We start from the raw sequence: 25,612 nt of genomic DNA on the forward strand, positions 1-25,612 counted from the left end.
ATCAGACTTCTTATGAAATAATCTGAAGTACGGTGTCTCATTAGCAATGACTGGGGAAGTTTGTCTATTAATCAAATATACAGAAGTATGTACTGCTTCAGGCTAGAAACTCTTAGGCATATTAGATGTGCCCAACAAAGCCAATGTAGTTTCTAAAACATGCCGATTCTTCCTTTCTACGACTCCATTTTTTTCCAGAGTATGAGGACAAGTGCGTTGAGAAATAATTCCTTTGTTTTTGAAAAAACTCAACAAGATTAGTCTTAGTGTACTCTCCTCCAGAAGCAGAACGAAATATTTTTATAGTTTTATGAACCTGTGTATATACATACTTAACAAAATTCATAATAAGAGTCAGAACCTCAGATTTATTTTGAATAAAAATTACCCATGTGTGTCTAGATACATGATCAATAAATAACACAAAGTACTTATATCACATACTTGACAAAGTAGGAGAAGGACCCCAAACATCACTATGCACCAAATCAAACAGATCGTCATAAGAAGATGAACTGGATATAAAAGGAAGCTTGTGCCTTTTCGAACCGGCACAATTAGAACATGTCAAAGGGAGACTGGAATGAATGCCATGTGTTGCTGGAAGGCATGATTTGAGCATGTGTTGAAGTCGAAAGGAATAAGGATGACCCATCATATTATGCTAAAGAGTGAGCAATTTATTCGAGCGAGTAACATCCATGGCAGAAACTGAAAGAAAACAATGATGCAAATGATGATGAACCGACTCTAGAAGAAACATTCTACCAACTCTACTCCCCTTGGCCATGGTCATCCCTATTTTCAGATTTTGAACAACACAATCATTGGGTGAGAATTTAACAACACAATTTTGATCAACTAGCTGATCTACCGAAACAAAATTAGCCTTCAAATTGGGTACATAAAAAACGTTAGACAATTTCCAACAAAACCAATACCTGAAGCGGACAATGTATGTCCGTTTTTCATATGAATAACATATTTAAAAACATCATCATACAATGAAGAAAATTGGGACAAATCTCCAGTCATATGATTGGAAGCACCCGAATCTAGATGCCAAGTATATTTAATAGAATTACTTGTACCTTAAGTGTAACACCCCATATGCTAGAACTACCGAAATGTAGATTTTTCAGAAGTTGCAGGCGTAACCCACGGTGGCCACCCAGAGTCCATTCTGGTGGTTCGTGGTTCACAACCTTTAACCCTCCCCAGAAACCTCAGACAAAATCTTCTAAGGCATGACCCACGATCGGATCGTAGGTCAAGACACGAACCGTGGTCCTGGTCCGTGGATCATGGCCCCAGAATCTAGTCTTTGAAGTCGAGCCACGGCCGACCAGAACGAACCGTCAGTCCATCCACGGTCCATCGATCTGGTCCGTTAGTGACCCCCGACAGCTTTTAAGTCACAGTTATTTGGTCTTTTCCTCATGCGTTGGACCTCTAAACTGCGCCGTTTAATGCCTAAACTACGTGGTTTTGGTCAGTTTTAGCCTAGAAACTAAATTAGAACTTACCCTAATCAATCATTCAGCAAAAATTCATCAATCTTAAAACAAAAGAGGAGAAAAAGTCGACCAACCCTAGTTTAAGAACACAACAAGTTTTCATCAGGTCCAGCCCTAAAACTGAAAGATTTCTCCGTGAATTTAGTCACCAGGTATGTGGGATTTCATTAGTTGGTTCTTTTCACCCATTAGGTCCCTAGAATTCAATCAGATTCTTGATTCCCTTAAAATTATTTAGACCTAGGGTTTCTAGAATTTCAGCAGATCATTATGAATTAGTTACTTTAATGTTCCTAATAAGATTACTATGATTTTAGTATTGTTTTGCGTAGATTCCTTCATGAATTTAGAACCCTAGCTATGTAGTTCTTTTAGTTCATGAATTACACATGCTAGGTCAGATATTACAGATATACATGCCTCAGATTTAAATATTTCATTATCAGTACATTAATGTCGCATTTTTTGTTTGCATGTCAGTATTTTGAGCTATCTAGTATTAAAGAAATTCATTCATAAATTATTAATTACATAATCAATTAGGAGTAGCTAAATACCGAGTGGACAAGGGTTAGTCACCCTCAAGTCCCAAAACTACGTGCCCCCGTAGGTTGTAAGTCCCCTATGTGGCATCAATTTAGTGATCACGCTAGTCATGCCTCTATACCTCTGGCAGGGTATATTGGGTCCTCTCGATGGGTCGTATACATCGGACTCCACATTTAGCTCATGTGATTTTATGTCGGTTATTACTAGCTCCCTTACAGTCAGATTCTATTGCTTCATTCCGTAGTACACGGAAAGTTGGCCTCGTGGGAGGAACATTTGCCTTTAGTTGAGTTTGCTTATAATCGAGTTATTCATAGAACTATTGGCATGACTCCATTTGAAATGGTTTATGGTTTTAACCCCCTAACCCCTTTAGATCTCACTCCTCTTTATCAAGATGTTGTGTTAAGCTTAAATAGGAGTAAGAGAGCTCAAGCAATGAAGAAGCTTCATGAAAAGGTGTGGCTGCACTTAGAGAAGAAGAACCAAGAAGTAGCCAAAAAGGCTAACAAGGGCAGCAAGAGGGTTGTGTTTGAACTAGGTGATTGGATGTGGGTACATTTTCGCAAGAAGCGATTCCCCACTAATCGCAAGACGAAATTGATGCCAATGGGTGATGGACCATTTCAAGTGCTTGACAGACTCAACGACAACGCTTACAAGGTTGATCTTCCTCCGGAGTATCACGTGCCCAACACCTTCAATGTGTGCAACCTGTCACTATTCCCAACTGTTGATGATTATGATCCGTCAAATTTGAGGACAAATTCTTTTCAAGAAAGAGAGAATGATGCAATCCGGATTACATCAAGATCGTTCACACAAAGTCAAGCTAGAGACTTTCACAAGATGCAATGTTTATTCATGAAGTTAGAGGTCCTTGAGCTCATGTTTATGGCGAATAAAAGATTTCATGCCTTGAGGATTGCTTGGGAAGATGCTACTACTTTTGGCGAGTAGGAGCCAGTCGGCGCACCGACCAATGGCTTGGGCGATGACCCAGCTCACCTAAAGTTCCAGTACATGGCTAGAAACTGGAACCAAGCAGGAACCACCACCGAACCAGTCAGTGCACTGCCGAGTTCACTAGGCTCGCCCGACTTTGCTCGCCCTTTATCCTTTCTAGTCACTTTTGTGCCTTTTTCACCTAAAACTATAAATAGCTAGTTTGGGTTCATTTTAGGGTTAGACTATTTTGAAAATTGATGTTGAAAATTGAAAACTCGTGTTTGAGTGTTGAGCTTGGTAAAGCTTGTGTTGATTATTACTAAGAAACGGTGGTTGCAAGGTGAACTCGATTCCCTCTAGGTCTTCGTAAGAGTTAGGTGCTATTGTAGGATTTATCGATTGAGGTCTTTGGGCTTAATATACCCTTAGGTTGCCTTTGATTTTATATTTGTGTTTATCTATTTATCCTTTGTTTTTTTGTCTTTTCAATTTCCGCATCTTAGTATGATTCCTCTTATGAGAATTACATCAGCTTCCATTTCAATATCCTCTCGGTGCTAAGCATAAATCCCATGGAATAGTCATTAGTATTTACTTGCCTTATCATCCATGGAAGGCACATCAAGTATCTAATCCAAACTAGGTTTCATTAGAATAGCTCCTAAATCTTGATTCAAAGTTTAGTTGAGAAAACCTTTCAACTATAAGAATCCTTTATGTGAGAAAACACTTTCACATTCATGTATTTAGTAGTATGTGAGAAATCTTTTCACAACAACAACAACATTGATGCTTTACTTTCAAAGCAACTTAAATCATTTTCATCAGTTTCATAAAGAACATGCATATCTTCATAAATTCATCTTTCATAGTTCAACACCCACATTGTATTATCATAGTCTATAAAACATATGTTATGCATGGGTTCATGGGATTCTACTTAAAAGATGCAATTACTTCAATTCATGCATAAGAAGAGATAAAACAATAAATTTGATCAACATTGAAAGGAACTCATGGCAATTGAATAAAACCCTAATTTGATTGGGGAATCTATCTTTACCAAATTGGAGAATTTAGGATTCCTATGGTGGAAAGAGCTCCATAGGTGAAGACTATCATACCTTGGAGTTCAAAGCCCTCAAGAAAATGGTGAATTTGAAGACTTGATCTTGAAACCCTAGAATTCTTCTTTTTTCCTTAGAGAGAGAAATATTTGAGAGGATGAACTTGATCAACTTTTGGGAATTTAAGAGAGTGAATTGAATTGGGTGATTTTGGGGGTAAAAGTGTTTATATAGGGCTTGGGGTAGAAGGAAAAACGACATAGTATTGAGTTAAAACAATTGGAAAGAGATTGAAACAACCCTGACTTAAAGCTGAAGAAGTGCCTCTCACGAGGGACTTCACGGGCCGCCTAGAGCATCATGACCCGCCTAGTAGGTCGTGATGATGCCCTGCCTGACAGGGCTTCACTAACATGGGCATAATGTTTTACTACGAACTTAGAATTAGGGAAACTTGGTGGCGTTGGAAAGAGAACTCAAAGATCTTTAATTTTATAGGTCATGAGCCACCTAATTTATTTTGTGCCGAAAGATATGATCATTTGAAGTTGATCCAAAATTCAAAGTTTTACAAGTCTCTTTCACGGTCCTTGTGAAGCTTCACGGACCGTCTAGGCGTTCGTCCTCCTTAACAATGACCTTGGATGTAACCTTACTGACTGGGTGACTTGTACGGACCCCTAGACGCATCATTTAAGTCACCACAGGCCGTCTAGGGAACCATCTAGGTGACTCATGCCCAGGGGTAGTTCTGGATGGTCCCACGATGCCCTTAACGTGCTGTGGACCCCTACGCGGCCCATCTAGGGTGCCGTGAAGGGTCCATTTTGGGTTAGTGAACCAGCTTGTTTTCCCCTTTCTAGCCCTTTTTCAAATTTGAGGTGTTACAATATCGTAAAGTAATTGGTGCAGTAGTACTTATGTATCCTGCTATTATTATTCATGATACTATAATTTTATTAATATGCATGAAAAAATATAATACCACTCTTATCGATGGAGATATTAGAGTGACCATATCGATATAAATTAATTATTTTGATCAATTATGACAAGGTTTATCGACCATGAAATTGTAGGAAATTATGAAGTTTGATCTCAAGAAATCTATCAATTTTTATTTGGAAATACACTGTAATGACCCTCATGGTCATTTCTGTGTCTTGCCTTCTGTGTGTCGTTTAGAGCATTCCTATAGCGACCCCAAGTCATTTATGACTTGCTGGGACTGACAGTTCGGTCACCCGGTCGTTCGTTTCGTCTTGGTACGAGTTTTTGTGTTTTGGAGCTTATGAACCTTGAACGATCATTTTCGATCAAAAGTTCAAGAAGATGACATCGGAATCTAATTCTGACGATTCCATCAGCTCCGGAAGGGTCATTTTAGGCTAGTAGCATGGTCGTCATGACTCCCGAGATTTTCAGTGTGAGTCGGTGCGATTAGGCGTTTTAACTTTAAGTTTAAGCCTAAGTTTGACTTTGGTCAACATTCTGAGTAAACGCTCTCGGATGAGAATTCCATCAGCATGGTTAGCTTCGGAATGTCGAGTTTGGTCTAGATTGACCCTTCTTTTGTGTCTGGAGGTTTTCAATATTTTTCCGAGCCCTTTTGTGGGTTTTGACTTAGAATGACTTTTGGAAGTGGGACCCACTTTTTATCGAAATGACCTCTGATGGAAATTACGACTGCGCCGTTGAGTCTGGAATGTCGAATTTGGTATGGTTGCATATCTCGTTTGCGTGCACGGGGTTCCGAACGAGTTCGGAGCACCCCGTCGGAGTTTTAAGTTTTGGAATTATTGCAGATTTTCTGCAATAAATGCAGAAAAACAACATTTCCCAAACTCCAAACCCTCATAACTCTCTCATCTCTCAACCGATTTGGGCGATTCAAAAGGTAAAGTTGTGAGATTTTTCGAGGACAACGTGTTGGTGAGCTCGGATAGTGATTTGGAGTCCCCGTTTGAGGTAATTTTCAAAAAATACCTGCTACCGCACCCTTTTGTGAGCTTAATTTTGGAAATTTTTGAGACTTGTTTTCTTTGCCATTTTAGATCCGATTTTGGTGATTTTTGAGGCCATCTTGAGTGGTTTTTCGAGGAGAACGTCGTGGTATTGTCGCCTTTCACTGTAGACCTCCAGTTTCTGGTAAATACACTAATTCAACTGCTGTCCCATTTCTAGTTTTTGAGAAAATTTGGGTTTTAGTTGCATGTTGATATTGTGTTGTTCCCGAGCCCTGAATTGTGTCCCATTTTGGGACATGAGCTGGGGAAACTGGTTAGGACCCAATTTTGGGGTTAATTCCAAAATTTCTTACGCGGGTCCCACTTTCCCCGTTTTGACCCCGAAATTGACCCATCTCCGTTTGTTGTGATTTTGGTGTCTAAACTACTGTAATAACGTTGTGATTCTATTTTTGATAGTGGGGCAGCGTTTCGAGGACGTTCGGAAAGGGAAAGCTCCGGAGAAGTGATTTTGGAGCGCGTGTGATTGGCCTATGGGTAGGCTACGGTTTTCCTCTCTTAGATTGAGCTCGAGAATGTGAATGCATGTTGATTAGTTGGGATTTGGGTTGGGTAGTTATTGAATCTTGCATAGGTGTTAAGAAATCATGTTTTCGGCCTATTTCGAGAATTATCGGGTAACTGTGAGCATGCTTTGTGTTATTAACGGACCTTCCTCGCTATGTGGAGTGCTTGCATGCTTAATTATTGTTTATTTGAAGAATGTTGAGCGTTAGTTTAGGTTTTACTAGGGCTTGCCTTAAAAATACATTATTCGGATCCAATAGGCCTTAGTTTTGCCCCGACGTCGCTCGGTCGGCTTAGATCCCTGTAGACTGGTGTAGCAGACTTGAGTCTGATAGTTTGGGCCTTAGTTAGGCGATACTCTTTCTCCGACTATAGTTATCCTTATTTTCCCCGATGTTACGGCTTCACGAGTTACGTCGGCGACACTAGTTCTACTTCGCGGTTTGAATTTAATTTTCGATTTGGTTCCAAGGACTTACATTGATTGGCTAAGTATAGACGGCGTTCCACGGACATTTATGAGTGTGGATCGAATAGGACTCTTTCAGCAGCTACATTGGCACCTTTATAGAGCATCCGGTTTAAGTTTCGGCCTCTATCGCCCAGATACTTATATAGAGCATCCGGTTTCATGTCCGGCCTCTATTTCCCAGATACTTATATAGAGCATCCGGTTAGAGTTCCGGCCTTATATACTTGATATTTGTGATTGGTTACTTGGGTACTTCTGGTGAGCATCCGGTTAGAGGTCCAGCCTCCGGACTGTCAGATTTTACTAATTAGGGTTGAGGTTCTGATTCGTGTTCTCCGTTCTTGGGTTCTCATATGCAATTCTCTTTAGTTATAGTTATTCTGTGTACTCGTCGGGCTTATGGGGGTCCGTTCGGGTTTTTATTTAACTTGCGCACGAGTGTACCTTCTGGGCTTATGGGGGGCCAGTTAGGTGTAGTTAGCTTATAGATTACTTTAGTTTGTTCTTTGTACACTCGTGTGCATTCCCTTGTTAGTTAGATTTTAGTTCTTGACTTCGGTTTGTGTTATTCCTTCTTTTCATATTGCCTTTACTTTTCAAGTTCAGTCGGCCTATGATGCCTGCTGGGTACCGGTTGTTTTGGTACTCATGCTACGCTCTGCATCTATTTCGTGATGCAGGTCCGGGCACTAGTAGCCAGCGTTGATCGAGCTTGGAGCAGACTGATCCGGAGACGGGAGTGAGCACACGACGTTTTGTACTATTTCAGTCTCCATCTGTATATATAGACTTGTCTTTTACCTTTCGAAACAGTCCAGTCTCTGTTGTCCACTTTTGGGACTTGTACTCATTTTGTTAGTAGCTCTGTACTAATGACTTCCAGGTTCTGGGAGGGATCTTTATTTGTATATATGTTTTTGGTTTGCTTCCGCCTGTTTATATTGTTATTTGCTTACTCTTGTTTAGTTTCTACCCTCAGACCCATTACTTGTTGTTCCGGGTTACGGGGTGGCTTACCTACTGGTGGGTTATAGTAGGTGCCATCATGACTTGAGAAATCGGGTCGTGACATACTGTCATATCAAATCATTCCACAAGACAAGTCAATTTTATTTAAAGTGTCCGTCAGTGCTCAATTGTTGCTGCTAACAAATCAAACGAGCAATTTGTCTACACTGAAAAGATCACAATTTGAGTGATTATCAAAAATATATTTGGTTGAGATCAATAAACATATCTAGAAAATATGTGATTGTTGACACCGAATTTTGACCCTCCTTTCTTCTAATTTATTATTTTCGAGCTTCTAATTTAATAACGTATCAAATTATCTTTTTTCACAATTATTTTTACTACTACGACTATTAATCTTGACTATTATAATCGTCGTTGTTATATTTTTATAATTACCACTAAAATTATATATATTATTATCGAAATTACCATTATCACTTTTTACACCCTTTCTTTAAAAGTTGATTGTCGTCATTATAATTCAAGTTTCACATTTATTAAATAATAATAAGTCAATATTTTGTATATGTATTTTATTTAGCATAAAGTTGTAAATATTGATATTTTATCATGTAAAATTTATAAAATATTATATTGTGGATGTCCACTACACCAAGAAGTTACTCTCACCATTATCTCCATTACTTTCCTCCATTATGAAGATAATCATAGCCTCCAACTTTATAATCATTATTCTTGTAACCTTTCACTTTCATAACCTCCTCCATTATATCATGTTTATGACTAACCTTTTGTATGCCTCTATGTTACACTATAAATAGAGGCTTAAGGGTTCATATTGTAGACACTTCAAGGTTTAGTTTAGTGTACACTTTAAAGAAAGAAAGTTGTCTCATATTGTTCCTCTTGTCTTCATCTTTATATTGTTCTTTTTTTCTTAAGTTTTACAACACATTATCAACACGAGTTGCTCATTCTCCGTCAAAAATCAATGGTAGGTATTTCGTGATTTTTATGAGTTATCCTAGTAATTCTTCGGTTGCAAGTTATACTTCATATCCTATATATTATTTGTACTAACAAAGCTTGTTTTGTGGTTATTTTAAAATGGTTAGTAAATTATGATAATCTCATAACAATATTGAGAAGGGACTATTAAAATGTTTTAATTTATTTTAACTTGGGACTTTTATATGGTTCCAACATGTTGTTCTAATTAATTAGTTTTGTTCATTTTTACTCAATTTTAAGTCAAATTCAGATTATATTTATGGTAATCAATATTTATTTTTTGGTAATGCATTTGGTTTATTGAGACATTGATTGAGGGTAAGACGGTGAATTCAAGTTTCACCACACCAAGTGTGTAAGACATCGAGTAAAGTCTCGGTGCACCATGATAATAAGAAGTTGGGTTCAAGTCTCATTGATTTATCACCAAAGGCGTCTTTATATGGGTACGATATTGGGATTAAGTCCTAATGCACTATAGTGATGATATGATGATGAATAACATAAAATTGTATACTTTTGACTGAAAGTCATGAAATTTACCCAATTAATTTGCCTCATTCTCTTATGTGAATGTGGAAGCAGTGCATAATATGTCTGAAAAATGATAAGTGGTTGAATGCATGAATATGGGTGTGGTAAAATGTTAATGGTCATCATTGTGGTAATTAAAAGGAACAACATTATGGGTTCTTAAGATGGTCCTTCAAATGTGAATGTAATTTTGTTCATCAAAGTTGTATGAAAGGTTATTGGGCACATTGTTTCTTAAGATGGTCCTTCAAATGTGAATGTATTTTTTATCCATCAAAGTGGTATGAAAAGATATTGGGCACATTGTTGTTGATGCAAGTCAATTTGAAAATTTTTGTAAATCCTCCATCAAAATAAATGAATACAAAGTGGTAGTACATTTGGTACATTTGACCTCTTAAAATGATGTTGAGGTGAGTTACATAAATTTGATAATGTCAAAGCATGACAATGAGTTTCTGATAAAAACTTTTGGAGCATGTACAAATGGTTATGGTTCATTTCTTGAAGAGAATGTGACTTGTGTTCGTATGGATAAGGACATGTTCATGTATGGTCGGATAAATGTCACATCTCACCTCTACGGGAGGTTTGAGATATTAAAAAAAATATTTTGAGATAAATGGTCATTTTGGTCATATACTTTGACTACTACACAATTATTGTGGTATGTTTTATTATGAACTATTGGAGGACGAAAGAAAGAAATAATTATTTTCTATAAAGGTTATGGTCATGACCAAAATAAATGTTGTTGTGTGGCAACACAAATTTGTCATTGGTTGTCAAGAAATAAGTCTTGCATGTAATAATTTTAACCATGATAATAACAATTTTCTCCTTGAAGGAGATGGTCATCATAAGAATGGTGTTGTGAAATTTGTGGCAGTACACAAACTTAATTAAGAGTTTCAGAAGAACTAATTTGTTACTATCCAGAAATGGAAATAGTTCATAATATTGAGGTTGTAGTAAGTCTCAAAAGAAACTTTTTAAGTTTCGGAGGAATTAAATTTTTTATTATTATATTGAGACTATAAATTATTGAAAGATTAAGGGCCCGTTTGGCCATGCGATATGATATCATGATATGAAATCATGATATGGTATCATGATATGGAATCATGAGATGAAATTGAAGGTTTGTTTGGACATGCGATATGGAATTTTTGTGTTGTATATTTTCTCATAAACATAAAAATCCCATAAGTTGTAAAACTATTAAAATAGCCCCAATTGTTTATTCAATCTTATCAAATAAACAAAAATTATAAAATCGCATAATAAATTATTACAAAGTTATTTGTTCTTCAGTTAAATAATTGTTTCATCTAACTTTAATTTAATTAAAAAAAATTGAACATAAATTGTACTTGATATGTTCATATCTCTCAACTACTCTTACAAATAACCTATAAAGTAGAAAAAAAACATACATTAGTGAGTAAATATTAACTTAGAAGTTAAATGCACTAAGATAAAAATTAACAAACATCACTAACTTCTAACTATTTACAAGAAAAATCAATAGTTAAATATTATTGAATAACGAAATTTTAAAAAGTTACCACAAGTTTGAGTCAAAAACACTTCTAATAAAATTTAATCAAAAAAATTATAACTAGTCCACTTGACTAAATATTAATAACTAATTGATCAAATTTTCCTAAGTCCTCAATCAATTGGACTTGATATCCTTCAGTCATGTGAACGAACATTTTGCAAATACTAAGATTAAGAAAGTGCGGCACCGCCAATGAAAATTGTCTTTTATCAATATTATGCTTAGTCATAAGATTAAGACTTTTTTTTTATTATGAAAAATAAAAAAAGTATTACTCCCTTTGTTCTCATTTATATTCACCAAATGAATTTCTACTTTATCATATATATTCACCAAATTTAAAGTGATAATAAACTTTATATTGGTGAGAATAATAAATTTTAAAAAGTAATGATGTGATTATAAATTTTATTTACATACGAAACAAATGGTTAGTAGATATAAATGTGGGGTTGTTTTAACAAAATATTAACTCATGGATCAATTATTGTATTAAAATATCTCAAATCATGATATGAAATCACATGGTGATTCCATATCATGGTTTTTGGAGAATATGATATCACCTATCATGATATGAAATCATGAGATGAAATCAGCGTAAAATCGCATGTCCAAACGCTGATTTCATCTCACGACATCATATCGTGATATGATATCGCATGGCCAAACGCCTACTAAATATCTTCAGAATACTACAATCAAAGTGGGTTATGAATATTTACATAAAAGGTTATCCGCATTTCTCTTGTTTGTTGTATACAAATATAGGCATGATGATGGAATTGCATGCAAAAGTAAACTAGAAGTTTACTAGAATAAATATCAGTTGGCATAACTGGTTGACCATTTCGGTTCAGATGTGATGCAAAAGAATTGAGAATTCATATGGTTATATGTTGAAGAAATAAAAGATTCTTCAAGAATTCTCATGTGTTGTTTGTTCTCGTGATAAAATGATCATTGTACCAGCTAAGGTTGAGATTGTATCCCCTAAAATTATTTGGAACATATAAAAAGGTGAACATGGGCTCATTCACCTGCCATGTGGACCGCTTACGATTATGATTTAATAGATGCATCTATGGTATGGTCACATGTGCATTTGTATCATCTTACAAATTGGTTTTTGTAAGGTTGTTTGCTCAAATTGTTAAATTAAGGGCACAGTTCCAAACTATAAAATTATGTTGATAATACTGGTTGGTTTAGCAGAAATTATTTTTCTCCAATTATAGTTAGACCATTGATAATGAGAACAAATCTCTCAAATAAAATTTGGTATGAGATGATTTTATTTAACGTGTATGCATCAAGCCAACAAGGTTCTCCCATCAAAATTGGTTCAGGGTCATGAACCAAATAATTTCCATCTAAAAAATTTGATGGGTGAACGTATGATTTTATTGCTCCATCACGCACAAAGATGAATCCCCAAATGAGGTTGGGGGTAAATGTTAGATTTCCTAATATTAGGGGGAGATATGCTTAGCAGCTGAAAATTATGTGTGGAGTGAATTATCTAGATCCTCATTAAAAAAATGTGAACTTCAAGTTCAAGAGATAATTCATTTGCAAAATGTTGCAAATAATTTGTCAAATGTATTTGCTGACCCAATATTTTCATTAAGCTGCAAATGCTCCAATAAGTAGTCCTTGAAAGACAGAGTCTATGGTATGCCAGAAGCGTGATAGACCAATCGATTCCAAACGTAAAACTCCTTGAGGAAGGAGAGGAGCAAATTATCAAAATGGTCATGATAATGAGGTAAGTGCTTTGAAAGAGCACTATGACATAAAACTTCATAAAACCTTGGCAAAGGTTCAAGTACCTGAAAATAATGAAAAATGAAGAGATCTTGATAAGTTATGTCGTATTGGAATTGATATCAAAATGACCGTCGACAATATCTTTGATATGAAGTAGCACTTGATGCTATAAATTATTACAAGGTTCTTAAATTCGAATTTGTCATATAGTGTGGACAGATAAATTATTGACACTATTCAAGTATATTTTGTTTTACTTAGAAAAGTGATGTTTTGATCTTATGGTTCATAGATCAAAATATAATGGCAGTGTGGTACAAATGAATCATTGTGCGAAAGTATAACTGTAAGATATAAAGTGCGGTTTGTGCCTCGGGGCATAAAGAGTTTTCGCAAAAATTATGACATTATTAAATGGAGATATATTCTCCAGTGGTGGATGCAATGAGACTTGTTTCATTCTGGCAATAGATGAAATACTTGAATATGCATAATGAATGATTATTATGTCTAACTAGACGATGAAGGTTATATGAAAATCCTTGAAGAATTTAAAAGGTCTTAAAGCAATTCCATTGAGTACCCAATGATTTTGAGACGGCTTAACACAGAGAAAGAATCTTTTTGATCTCATGAAAATGATTTAAAAGGCCATGTATTAGTGCAATTGGTGCACTTATAGATTGATGGATATGCAAATGTTAGAAGATTATTTGATATACATAACGAAAGTTATGTAAAAGGATTGTCATATTATCATTCAAGTTATGATAAGAAACTAACAAAGCAAGTGACTTAACACATAGAAGATGTGTGATTTTCTTTGCGAAGAAAAGAAGAGCTTCAATAAAATTGAAATGATCAATCTCCGAGTCAGAAATAATTTGATTATGTAGATGTAGAATACTTATTTGATCCGCATAAAGCTTGATCGCAAATGGACTATTTATTTATATATGGAGGCACAACAAAATCTTGGCTCTCAAAGAGTCAAATCATGCAGAAATAATATTGATCTATAAAGAAAGTCGAGAGTGTGTTTGGTTGGAATCATGATCTATCATATTCAAAAAATATGTGATTTTATTTTGAAAAGGATATTACAGCCACCATATACGAAAATGATATATAGCTCAATTGAAGGGAGGATACAATCAAAGGAGATCAAACAAAATATATTTCACCAAAAGTCTTTTTCACACGTGATCTGCAACAAAATGGTGAGATAGATGTTCAAAGACTCATTCAAGTGATAATCTTGTAAACTTATTCACTAAGGATTGTCAACATCAATATTTGAGAAGTTGTGATATAAGACTGGAATGCATAGTCTCCGAGATATCAAGTAATGTTTTATCAGGGGAGAAAATTACACGTTGTACTCTTTTCCTTAACCATGGTTTTATTCCAATTGGATTTTCCTGGTAAGGCGTTTAACGAGGCAACATTCAAAGCGTATTAAAATATATGTGTACTTTTTTCCTTCACTAGGATTTTTTCCCACATGATTTTTTCCTAGTAACGTTTTAACGAGGCATATTATCTATGGGCATTCAAGGGGGAGTGTTATAAAATATTATTGTTTCTCGTCTTATATTCTTCTTGTCTTTATCTTTATATTGTTCTTTTGTTCTTAAGTTTTATAACAGTAAATTATTAATTGTCATCTTATAAAAATATGTTTGTATTAGTTATAAAGTTAGAAGCTCAAAATAATTTTAAAAAGTAGAAAAATTCGGTCCAAAAGATCCAAATTATACCAAATGTTTCAGCCCATATTTTATATCAAAATCTGCCCAAAAAATGGGTCCAGAACCCTATTTTCAGCCCAAACTTAATGAAATCAGCGAACCTATTTCACCAGCTCGGTTTTGATGCAAAATTCATCTTTTTCTTCTGAAAGAAATCAGACACTCTCCCTCATTAACAACTCTCCTCTATAATTCGGTCAACAAAAGGACCGTTGCGATTTCTGAGGAAATAAGTTGAAAGATTTGATTATTTTTTTTGAGTTCAAACGTAAGCTTTTGTTAAAATCCATCAAATATTGATTTTTCGCCTTGGCATTCATCAGAAAGGAGGTTTTTCTGCCCGGATAGCATCTTAAACTACTCTTCTTTGCTTTAAATATTTTCTTTGCATTCTCTTTCGATTTTGGTTGAACCTCTATTTTTTTTACTCGAGTTCGTTGTTGTTCGAAGTTAGATCTTCGACCGAAGCACCCGTTCACTGCCCGGAAGCAGGTTCTCTTCTAATTTTGCTTCTGTGATAACATTTGTTACGTCTATTTTAAAAAGTTATGGGTCAAGAGTAATCTTTGTTAGTGATGTTAAAATATATTCTATTAAGTTATGTGAAAATTTTGCAGTATTATGTTTTACTAGGTAGAAATATCCTTATTATTTTTGTTTAGTTTTATATAAATATGTGTGTTGTGCAGATTTTGTGTCCTTCCCTAATAAAATATAGATTCATGCTTGTAAAAGCACACTACGTTTCCTACCTGTAGTTTTTCATCATTTTTTTAAAAATATATACAAGCACGAGTGAAGTTTTATCTCCTACTTTGTTAGTATATTCATATACATAGGTGTATAATTTTGTCTTTTCTTTTTTTAGTTTATATATATGACATTTTTATAACCGGAAAGCTTATGTCATAATTTTTTATTATTATTCAAATCTCTAATGAGTAGTACTTTTGTAGCTTAAATATGAAAAGATTTGCCTATTATTTTTATGCTTTAAAAGTTGTTTGTAGTAGTGGCTTTCAGCTTGTTCTGCGTGTTTTCATGTTTTGGATGATATATTCGTTATGCTATTTAACTCAATTATATTTTTAGTTTATTCGATATCGAGTAAGGTTGGATTGTCTTACTAATTTTCTTTACCCTCTCTTTACTTGCATGAACTTTGGAGCAAAATTGGAGTCTCAATTAAAGACTAGCAAAATTAGAGTCTCATGAACTTGACACCGGCATACCCGCACATGGGGTCAATTCCTATTTCTCAATGATATTCCATGATCAAGACAATTGGCTGAATCCCGTGAAACCATTTCATAGAAGTTCATTGATATCTTCTTTTTATAAAGCAAATCGACTTCGATTCTTGAATAATCCACATCACTTCTGCTTCTATTGGAACACAAGATTCCCCTTTTCTGTGGAAAAGGCCCGTATCAATAATTCAGATTTTACGTATGGATAATTTTTCAATATCTTGTTCATTCGCAACAAAATATTTTCTTTGTGCGTCGGTAAAAAAAAACATGCTTTTTGGGGGAGAGATACTATTTCACCAATCGAGTCACAGGTATCTAACATATTCACTATATTTTTTAGTATTCCAAATAGCAAGAAAAACGAGTGAAACTCACTTGGGGTCGCCTATGTCTACTCATATTTTAGCATTAATTTGTTTATTTATTTTTCTTTATATGTTAATCTTGCTTATGTGTTTTGGCTATATGTTAATTTCTCGCTTCATGATAGCTAACATAATATAGATGTTTGGATTTGGGTACCTTTAGTTAGAAACAAACCTCATAGTTACTTTAGCTTTTATATTCTTTTTAAAACACTTCTTTTTGCACCATTTTAAATCCACTAGATTTATTAAGTTTTGTTCAAACTTGAAAGTGTCTTTCAAATATATATATATATATATGTGTGTGTGTGTGTATGTGTGGGGGGGGGGGGGGGGGTTCTAAAACTTTTTCTAGGGTTCTAAAACTTTTTCTAAAGGAAATACTTTGTTCTTCAATCAATAAGCAAATGTCTTTTTTTTAACTACTTTTGTTTAGCCTTGGATTACAAATTTGTCTAAATTGACCTAGACAAATTACTTTCTCTTAAATCTTTATCATTCTAATATAATTGAAAAAAGGCTTTTAAAATTAAAAATGTTTTTCAACTCGATTACTCAATTACTTAGTCTTTTAGCACTCATTTCTTTTTCTTCTTTTAAAAAAAAATAAATTAATCAACTTAAGTTTGGCTGGTTAATAGTTTTTAACTGATTTTAAAGGATGCCTTACCTCTTCCTTTTAGAATAAATTAGAACATTTACCTAGAATTGAATAAGGTTAAACAGACCTTAATATAGAGTTAATTTAGCATAACTTTAGTAAAATAGGTGTCCTAATTCACCTTTAATATAATTAGGTGGCGACTCTTTAAAATAGCATTAAGATTCACCAATTGTTGTACACCGTTTGAACCTCGAGTTAAAATGAGATATAACAGTGATCTTCCTTTGGAAAGAGATATTTCAATAACACTATATCAAGGCAATGTTGCATGTGCTCAACTAAGAGGACACTTCAAAGGAGACTGAACAAAATATATTTCATCAAAGTGCTTCTTGTTATTCATGATCTTCAAAAGAAGGATGTAGCAGATGTTCAACACTTCGTATTCACCAAGGCATTATCAACTTTAATTTTGAGAAGTTGAGATATAAGATTGAAATGTGTCATCTTTAGGTTGTTAAGTGATGTCTTAATCTGGGGGAGTATAATACGCGCTGCACTCTTTTTCCTTAACTAATGTTTTCTCTCGTGGGATTTTTCTTGAGGTTTTGAATGAGGCAACTCTTAATGCGTATTATAAGATATGTGTACTCTTTTTCCTTCACTAAGATTTTTCATTGATTTTTTCTTAGTAAGAGTTTAATGAGACACATTATCTATGAAGACATGGACATCCAAGGGGAAGTGTTGTAAAATAGATGTACACATAAATATATTTTTCGATAACATATATGTACACACATTACATTGTGTGTAAGATATATATATATATATACACACACATTATACAAAGTATAGTAAACTAGGTATCCATATAATATAATATAGTGAAAATTACAGAAGTATACACTTTAAGACTTTAATTAACCTAAAATCAATATATTTATATATAATTACATAAAGAGTTTTTAAATTACATAGATAACAAAATAATAATTATTTTTTGTTTATATGTATTTTTTTTCGATTTTCTATCTCCTTTGCAGTTTACTATTTGATGTCTTTTAATTACGTGCCTTTTTATGTGGAGCATAATTAGGGTATTTAATATTATCAACTTTATCTCTCCTAAATAGTCTCATGTATACACGTTTATTACTTTATGATATATTTACTTTCCATGGATTAATGACTGTTTTATTGGGATCTTAATTATTTTCTTCCTTTTTTGGTAAAACCTTTCATATTTTCAATAAAGATGGTGTAGTTATCTAGGTGATTCATAGTTTCAAGTTAAAACTAATTTCTAATGCATAACCATCCATCTTCTTCTTATCAGATTCTAACCTTCCACCTTTCTGTGTTCTTATCGTTTGAAGAACAAAATTTACGAAATTAGTTCTTCTTTTTACAACCAAATTCACCATAGTTCTAACCCTACATCGATGGATAAGACTCCCCGTAAGAGCCCTAGGCTTAACAAACAAGTAATGGATGTTGATAGTCCGCCCATCATATGCTCAAGACCTTCAAGATGATACTTCTACGTAAGTATATTGTGTTTTATTTGTGTCTGTTTGTACCTTTTAATGTTCTATCTCTGCTGATTGTCTTAATTTTTTTGTAGTGATTATGGTCTGTATACATGTTCCTTTGCTGAATTTGTGTGTCGTGGAAATATGTATCTATGTTGATTTTTTATGCTGAAAATCTTCGACTGAGATATGGAGCATTACTGTGGGAACATGAAAAGAGAAAGATTGATACTGATACTGTGAGTAAAGATGAAGCATTTCTGCAAGGTGGTTAGTCAATTCGGAGGATAAAGGATTAAAAAATTTCATTTATTTAGACAGATTTTCATGAATTTTATCATGGTTTTTAATCTCTTGTTTTACTTTTGGATGGTAACTTAGTTGCGTTTTGGTTATGTGTTGTTGGTTCATTGTTTGTATATTGTGTTTATTTCTGAGTTTATCTACCTTAATTTGGTTAGTATTTTGGTTTATTCTTGTGTTAAATTTATAATGTGCTTTTTTATTTTTGCCAATGTTTTAGTTTGGTATATATACCAGTACGTTACCATGATTTGTTATCATATGTAAACCAATTTTTTTACATGAACAAAATGTGTTAATTCTAGTAACAGTCCAAACCAAAATATTAACCTTTTATAGTTTTTTACAATTCACTAGTCTAGGTTGGTATATAATTCAAACATTTGAATTAATTTATACAACCATTATTATGTCAATTGGTTTTAGCATTACTCAAATATTATACCAAATATGTTTTACATGTATTATTTGATTTCAATCAATGTTTTAGTTTGTTATATATACCATTACGCTTATCAAGTTTTGTGTAGTTTTTATTATAAGTAACCAACTTTTTACATTAACATAGTGTTTTTTTCTGATATCATTCAAACCATGATTTTAACTTTAAGTAGTTTTTTTCAAATTTATTGTTTTAGGTTGGTATATAATGCAAACATATGATCCCTACATACAACCATTATTATATTTCTATATGTTTACCAATTTTCGTTCATATTAAAAACATAAGTTTACCAAATTTTTCCTTTAACAGATTGTATTTATTATGGTAATCCTATATTTTTTACCAATAGTCCTATATTTTTTTCAAATAATTGGTTTAATCAACTTTTTATATTAACATAGTCTATTATTTCTGGTAACCAAGTTCTTCACATTAACTAGTTTTTAACTATTTTTGTATTAGGCTGGAATTATACCAACCTTACTTGCATATTCACAACATGATTATTAAATGAGTTCATGATAGCCATTAATAACAATTACGAATTCAATAATATTAATAAGATAACAAACAGTAATCAACTTTCAAATAAGACTCCATTGAGTTCAACTGCATAATCAAATAAATGAGTTTAACTGCATAACTTTCTGCAAAGTAAAAATAACAATAAAAATACCATAACGCTAATTTTCATGTGATTTTTTTGGGCAAGTTTTCTTGTTATGTCCAGATAAACCACATTCACTACAAGTGACTTTTTCTTTTCTTGCCCTTTCCTTCGGTGAATCCCTTTTTGCGATCATTTTTTGGTGGTCTGACTGCTTTCTTGCAATTGGTGGTAACATTACCTCTTCCAAAACATGTGGTGGAACATCCCAAGTGCTTTCGCAAGACAAGGGTTCTATTGGTATTGCATAATGTATCTGGATAATTCTTATTACTATAATATGCAGAACAGTAGTCATCACAATGTTTATTCCTATATCTGATAGCAACAATTGCATGACTACAGGGGATCTCATCATGTTGAAATATGTCACAACTACACATACGAGTATTTAGACATACTGTAAACCTCTTTACACCATTTATAACTGTATAAAGGTATTTTGTTGATGCACGTACCTTCAATTTATAACATACATTATCAATAATAATACCAAAATATACTATGTATAATATAGTATTGTTAATACATACAATCATACGATAATAAATCGGCAAAGGGTCAAATATACCCTTGTACTATTGCAAATAGTTTACATATACCCCTCATTATACTTTCGGGCTAAATATATCCTTACCGTTATACTTTAGGCCAAATATACCCCTCATCCGTTAAATATTTGAATCTCAATCTTAAAATAAACAGTGGAGGGTTGGGATTAATTTGAAGTACCCATATTCTTTTTGTCCAAACAACCACCCAAAATAGCTCATAACCCAACCCAAATAAAGCTTCTAATATCAACATACAACAATGGAGTAATGCCACGAAAATAACAATCTTCGATTCAATTTTGACCGCTTCAATAATAACCGTATTCATATAAGTTGATGATTCTCAACAACCGAACACACACAATCACTTTAAAATCTCAACAACTTGAAATTTTGATGAGTCAATAGTGAAAAATTATTGAAGAACTTAGAATTATTTTTAAACTCATCGTCAAATTTAAAGAACCCAAAAGGCCAAAATTGAATTTAGCTTAATAATATCCACCAAGAGAAAATCTCAGCTAAAAAAAATACTAACCCAAATAATTTTCAATATTCCATTGATTTACAGCAACTTCCATTCACAAATTTTAGAAGTAATTCAACCATAAATATGAATGTCGATTCGAAGACCCAACAATTTCGTTTCCTACTTCTCCACCGAATGTGCCTTATAATTTTAGCGGGTGAATCTAAACCAATGAAATTTCAAGCATCATATCAGTTGAACTTTCAAAAATTTCAAAATCAAACCCAGACAATGAACTCAATAAGAACAACATACGGTGAACTATTTTTAAAAAGTTCAGAATTTTTTTCAACGTTTTGTATTTTTGATTGGCAAAACAAATGAAAATAGTAATTATAAAAACCAAATTCATGTACTGCACGAAGCTAATCAATTAGTAATGTTTTTGACAAACTGGTTGTGCTTTTGTTTGCTTATAAATGGGTTTGGGCAAAAAAGTGTTTAAGTGGATTATTTTGGGTGTTGGTTTGGACAAAAGGATGTGGATACTTTAAATTAATCCCAACCCTCCACTTCTCTATTTTAAGATTGAGATTCAAATATTTAACGGATGAGGGGTATATTTGGACCAAAAGTATAACGAAGGGCATATGTAAACTATTTCTAATAGTACAGGGTGTATATTTGACCCTTTGCCGATAATAAATTGCCATACTTGTGGTAATTCACACTAACATGTATACCAAATAATTTATTATACCAATAAACATATCATAAGTATTGTGACATTTAAGGTATTACAATTTAGACAAAAAAAAAATACACCAACACATACCACCAATTCATAGAATTAACTATTCCAGCATAAGTACCAAATCACATACCAATCAAAATATTATCAATTTTTCAATTTATTATATACACCAGTTCAGATAATTAAAATGCACCAAAAATGTACCAAAATATTACCAATTTTTCAATTTACTATATACACCAATTCAGATAATCAAAATAAACCAAACAATGTATCAAAATATTATTTTATTATTGAATTTTATATACCAAATAATACAACAAAATACACAAATACATGCACCTATAAATTTACTTGCAGTTGGTATGTGTACACCATATCACATATCAAAAGTAACTATTGATACGATCTGTTAACATACGCCATTCAACATACCAATTTAAACACACAATTTCTGATTTTATTTTAAGTCATTGCATTAATCAATTAAACCTAAAATTTTCAAAAAAAAAAAACATACTCGACACATCATATTACAATAAAAAAATCATATCAAGTTATTGTAATTACACCAAAATCGTTAACATAAAACAACAAATCAATACCAAAAGAATAAAAACCCAGATGCTGTGAAAAACTCAATATTATTCCACAAACAATTGGTAAATTTTAATATTTATTTAATAATTAAGCCAGCATATTGATTCCCCAGAACATCAAACAAATCATATGAATTTACATTCCACAAAATAAACCAACAGAATATCTATGAAAAAGATTAAAATGGATATGTTGTAAAAAATCAAATACAATCACAAAAAAACACACCATGTGAACTGTTTTTTATCGATTACCTGATGAGTCCCATCGCCCTTTGTGTTGAATTAGAATTGAAAAATTATTGGTATGTATTTTGGATCGTCGATCTTAGTAGAGAAGGAAAGTTTTATTTTTGTATGAAACCTAATATATAACAAATTGGAGTAAATCAGGGAAGGTAAAATAATTGAAGAAATTTAAGGGATACGCGATATTTTGTGGCTAACTTGGTAAACGTTTTTTTTAAAATGAAAATTCTAGTTTTGAAAAAAAAGTATTGCTATATAATTGAAAAAAAAAGTATTGCTATATTGGTGTAATTAAAGACTTTAAGTTGTATATTTGAGTTTCTTGCCCCTCTCTTCTCTCTTTTTCTTCTTGTCATTTTATTTTACTACACATACTTCATTTTATAACACAATTGATATATATATATATATATATATATATATATAGGTGAATATAGACAATTTGATGTGGCACCTCTATATGACCTCCATTCCTAGTTATCTTTTTTCTCCTTTTTTGACATTTTATCTTTGTTTTCTATTATTTATTTGTATTTAAAAAAAAGTGAAACATTTAAATACACTACCCAATTAATCACATTTCTTTAAAACTTTCCTCACACTAATACACATTTAAGTAAATGAAAGATGAAAAGACTAAAAAATTTCACTTTTCATAACTGTTTATATTTACTTAGCCTATAAAATAAAAATATTAGAGTATTTGCAACCAACAACAATGAATTTCTTCACTTTGCCCCTCTTCTTATGATGATGATAATGAATACACAAGTATCAAACTCCTTTCCTGAGATGTCCAACAAATTTCTAGGTCTTGATTCTTGTACGAAAAAAAGAAAGAGAGAGTATTTCGTGATCCTTCAAAAGATATTTGTGTAAGGAGAAATGTCATGTAACAAAAGTTTCTCTTCAAAATAAAAGACTTTTTGAAAGAATGTTGATTCCTCCTATAAGGAAATGAATATTGAGAGAGAAAATCATTTTCGTTGAGAAATTTGTAGGAAGAGTGATTAGTGTTTCAAAGTGTAAGAAGAATTATACGGAGAAATAATCAATATCTATTTATGGAATTCATATCAAATTAGGAGAAGAATAAGAATAAGTATTCTACTAATTCCTTTCTTCTTCTTTTTAATTTGTCTTAACATTTTTATGTGTCTGTACTTATTAAAGTTTATTTTTTTTATTTATCTTTCATTAATTAAAGTTTATTGCTTGCATTATTTCTTTCAACTTCTTTATTTTAATAATTTATTTCTTCTTTTTGTGTCTTTAATTAAAGTTTATTTTATTTTTATTTACTTATAATTAAAAAATTTATCAACATTTTTCGACATTTTCTCTTATATTTTTGTTAAAATAATTTCTCAAAAATAAAGTTATTCTATCAAAAGAAATTATGCCTCAATTTTATTTTATTTTTTTGAGTTTTTTTAATTTCTTTTCCAAAAGACTTGTTTTTAAAAGAAAATAAGAAAAACATCAAGATAATCATTTTTAATCCCCATCATTAATGCTATTAATTTCTTTTACTTCCTTCCCTTAATCTCATCATTAATGCTATTTATATTATTTCCTTAAATCACTTTTTTTTTCCTTTTTTTTGTTCTTTATATTTTCTATTGAAGCTTATTTTATTCTTTATTAAGTTTTATCAACATTTTCGACATTTTTCCGTTGTATTTTTATTAAAATAATTTCTCAAAAATAAAGTTATTATTCCAAAAGAAATTATGCCTCAATTTTTTTACTTTTTTTTTTTGAAGTTTTTTTTTTAATTTCAAAAGACTGATTTTTTTTTTTAAAAAAAAAGGCTTAAGTCATCCACAACAACTCAAAGTTGTCCACATATTTCACTTAAACACATCTACTAGAGTCTATACCTATTGAACACTTTTACTATTCAAAACTAGTACCTATTAAACATTTTTCGCTGATGTGGCATGGGAAGTGCAGTACACATACATTCAGAGCGTGAGAGACCTTTTTTTTTCTTTGAAAAAAATCTCTTTCTTCTTCCTTCATTAAACATAATTACTTCCACCACCATTTCCACCGCTACTGCTGCCACCATCCACCCTTCTCTTTTCTCTCTTATCGTCAGCCACCTCACTCTCTCCCTCACCACTATCATATTCATCAGGAAAGCACCACTACCATTTTCAAGAATTAAAAATTTTAACTTGAAATTGAGTTTCCTCCGACACCAAGCCCACAAACGAGATAAAAAAAAGCAAATGGAAGTGGGTTCGTGGGTTCAGCTACAAACAACTTAATTTCGAAATTCCTTTTTTCAAAAATAAGTATTTTTTTATTCTAAAAATAGCTTAATTCCTTCATTAATGGTTTAATTTCTTTCAGAAACAAAGACGAGCAAAGGGATGAAAATACAGAAATTGAAGAAACGTTGATTTCAAACAAACAAAACAATTTCAGAATTCCTTTTCTAGAGTTGAAAATTTTCTCCACTAAAACATCTCAATTTCACCATTAATGGTTTCTTTCAACTTCCTTTAGAAACTGAGAAGATTAAAAAAGGGATAAAAATGAAGAAATCGAAGAAGTATATGTAGTTTGCTATTTCAATTTTTTTTCTTTAAAATCAAATCTGGAAAGGAAAATTTGAACAAAGAGGAGCGATAGTGGATCAAAAGAGGCTAAAGGTCCACGGTTAGGCAAACAAAGACCTTTTTTCCTTTTTTTTTTTTAAATTGTAATTTTTAATAAATATTTTGGCTCAAAGTGCCATATGTATGTTATTCATTCGTCAAATTGCCACATCAATGCGAGTGTATTACACACCTCTTATACTTTTAATTATTTGTAAAAAAAATGTTCAAATGGTTCAAATTCGAGCTGGTGTAGGTGTTCAATAGGTATAATGTTAGATTGAGGTGTCTAAGTGAAATATGCAGACAACTTTGAGTGCCTGTGGATGACTTGAGCCTATAAAATAAAATAAAAATATCAAAGATGACCATATTTAATTCCTATCATCATCAATGCTATTAATTTTTTTTACTTCTTTCCCTTAATCTCGTCATTAATGTCATTTATATTATTTCCTTAAATCACTTTTTCTTCTTCTTTATATTTTCTTTTATTTGTTTATTCCTAGGAAAG

The 25,612-nt window shown here is 32.5% G+C and overlaps 1 long non-coding RNA gene across 1 annotated transcript; it reads left to right on the forward strand.

The window, feature by feature from the left end:
• Nucleotides 1-5,929: 5,929 nt before the first annotated feature.
• Nucleotides 5,930-8,014, forward strand: LOC125861903 (uncharacterized). The gene is made up of 3 exons (XR_007446003.1): nt 5,930-6,049; nt 6,508-6,585; nt 7,768-8,014. It is a non-coding gene; the product is annotated as an uncharacterized LOC125861903 (long non-coding RNA).
• The last annotated feature ends 17,598 nt before the right edge of the window (nt 8,015-25,612 follow it).

Source organism: Solanum stenotomum, chromosome 4 (assembly GCF_019186545.1).
Source record: "Solanum stenotomum isolate F172 chromosome 4, ASM1918654v1, whole genome shotgun sequence".
NCBI classification, from domain to species: domain Eukaryota; kingdom Viridiplantae; phylum Streptophyta; class Magnoliopsida; order Solanales; family Solanaceae; genus Solanum; species Solanum stenotomum.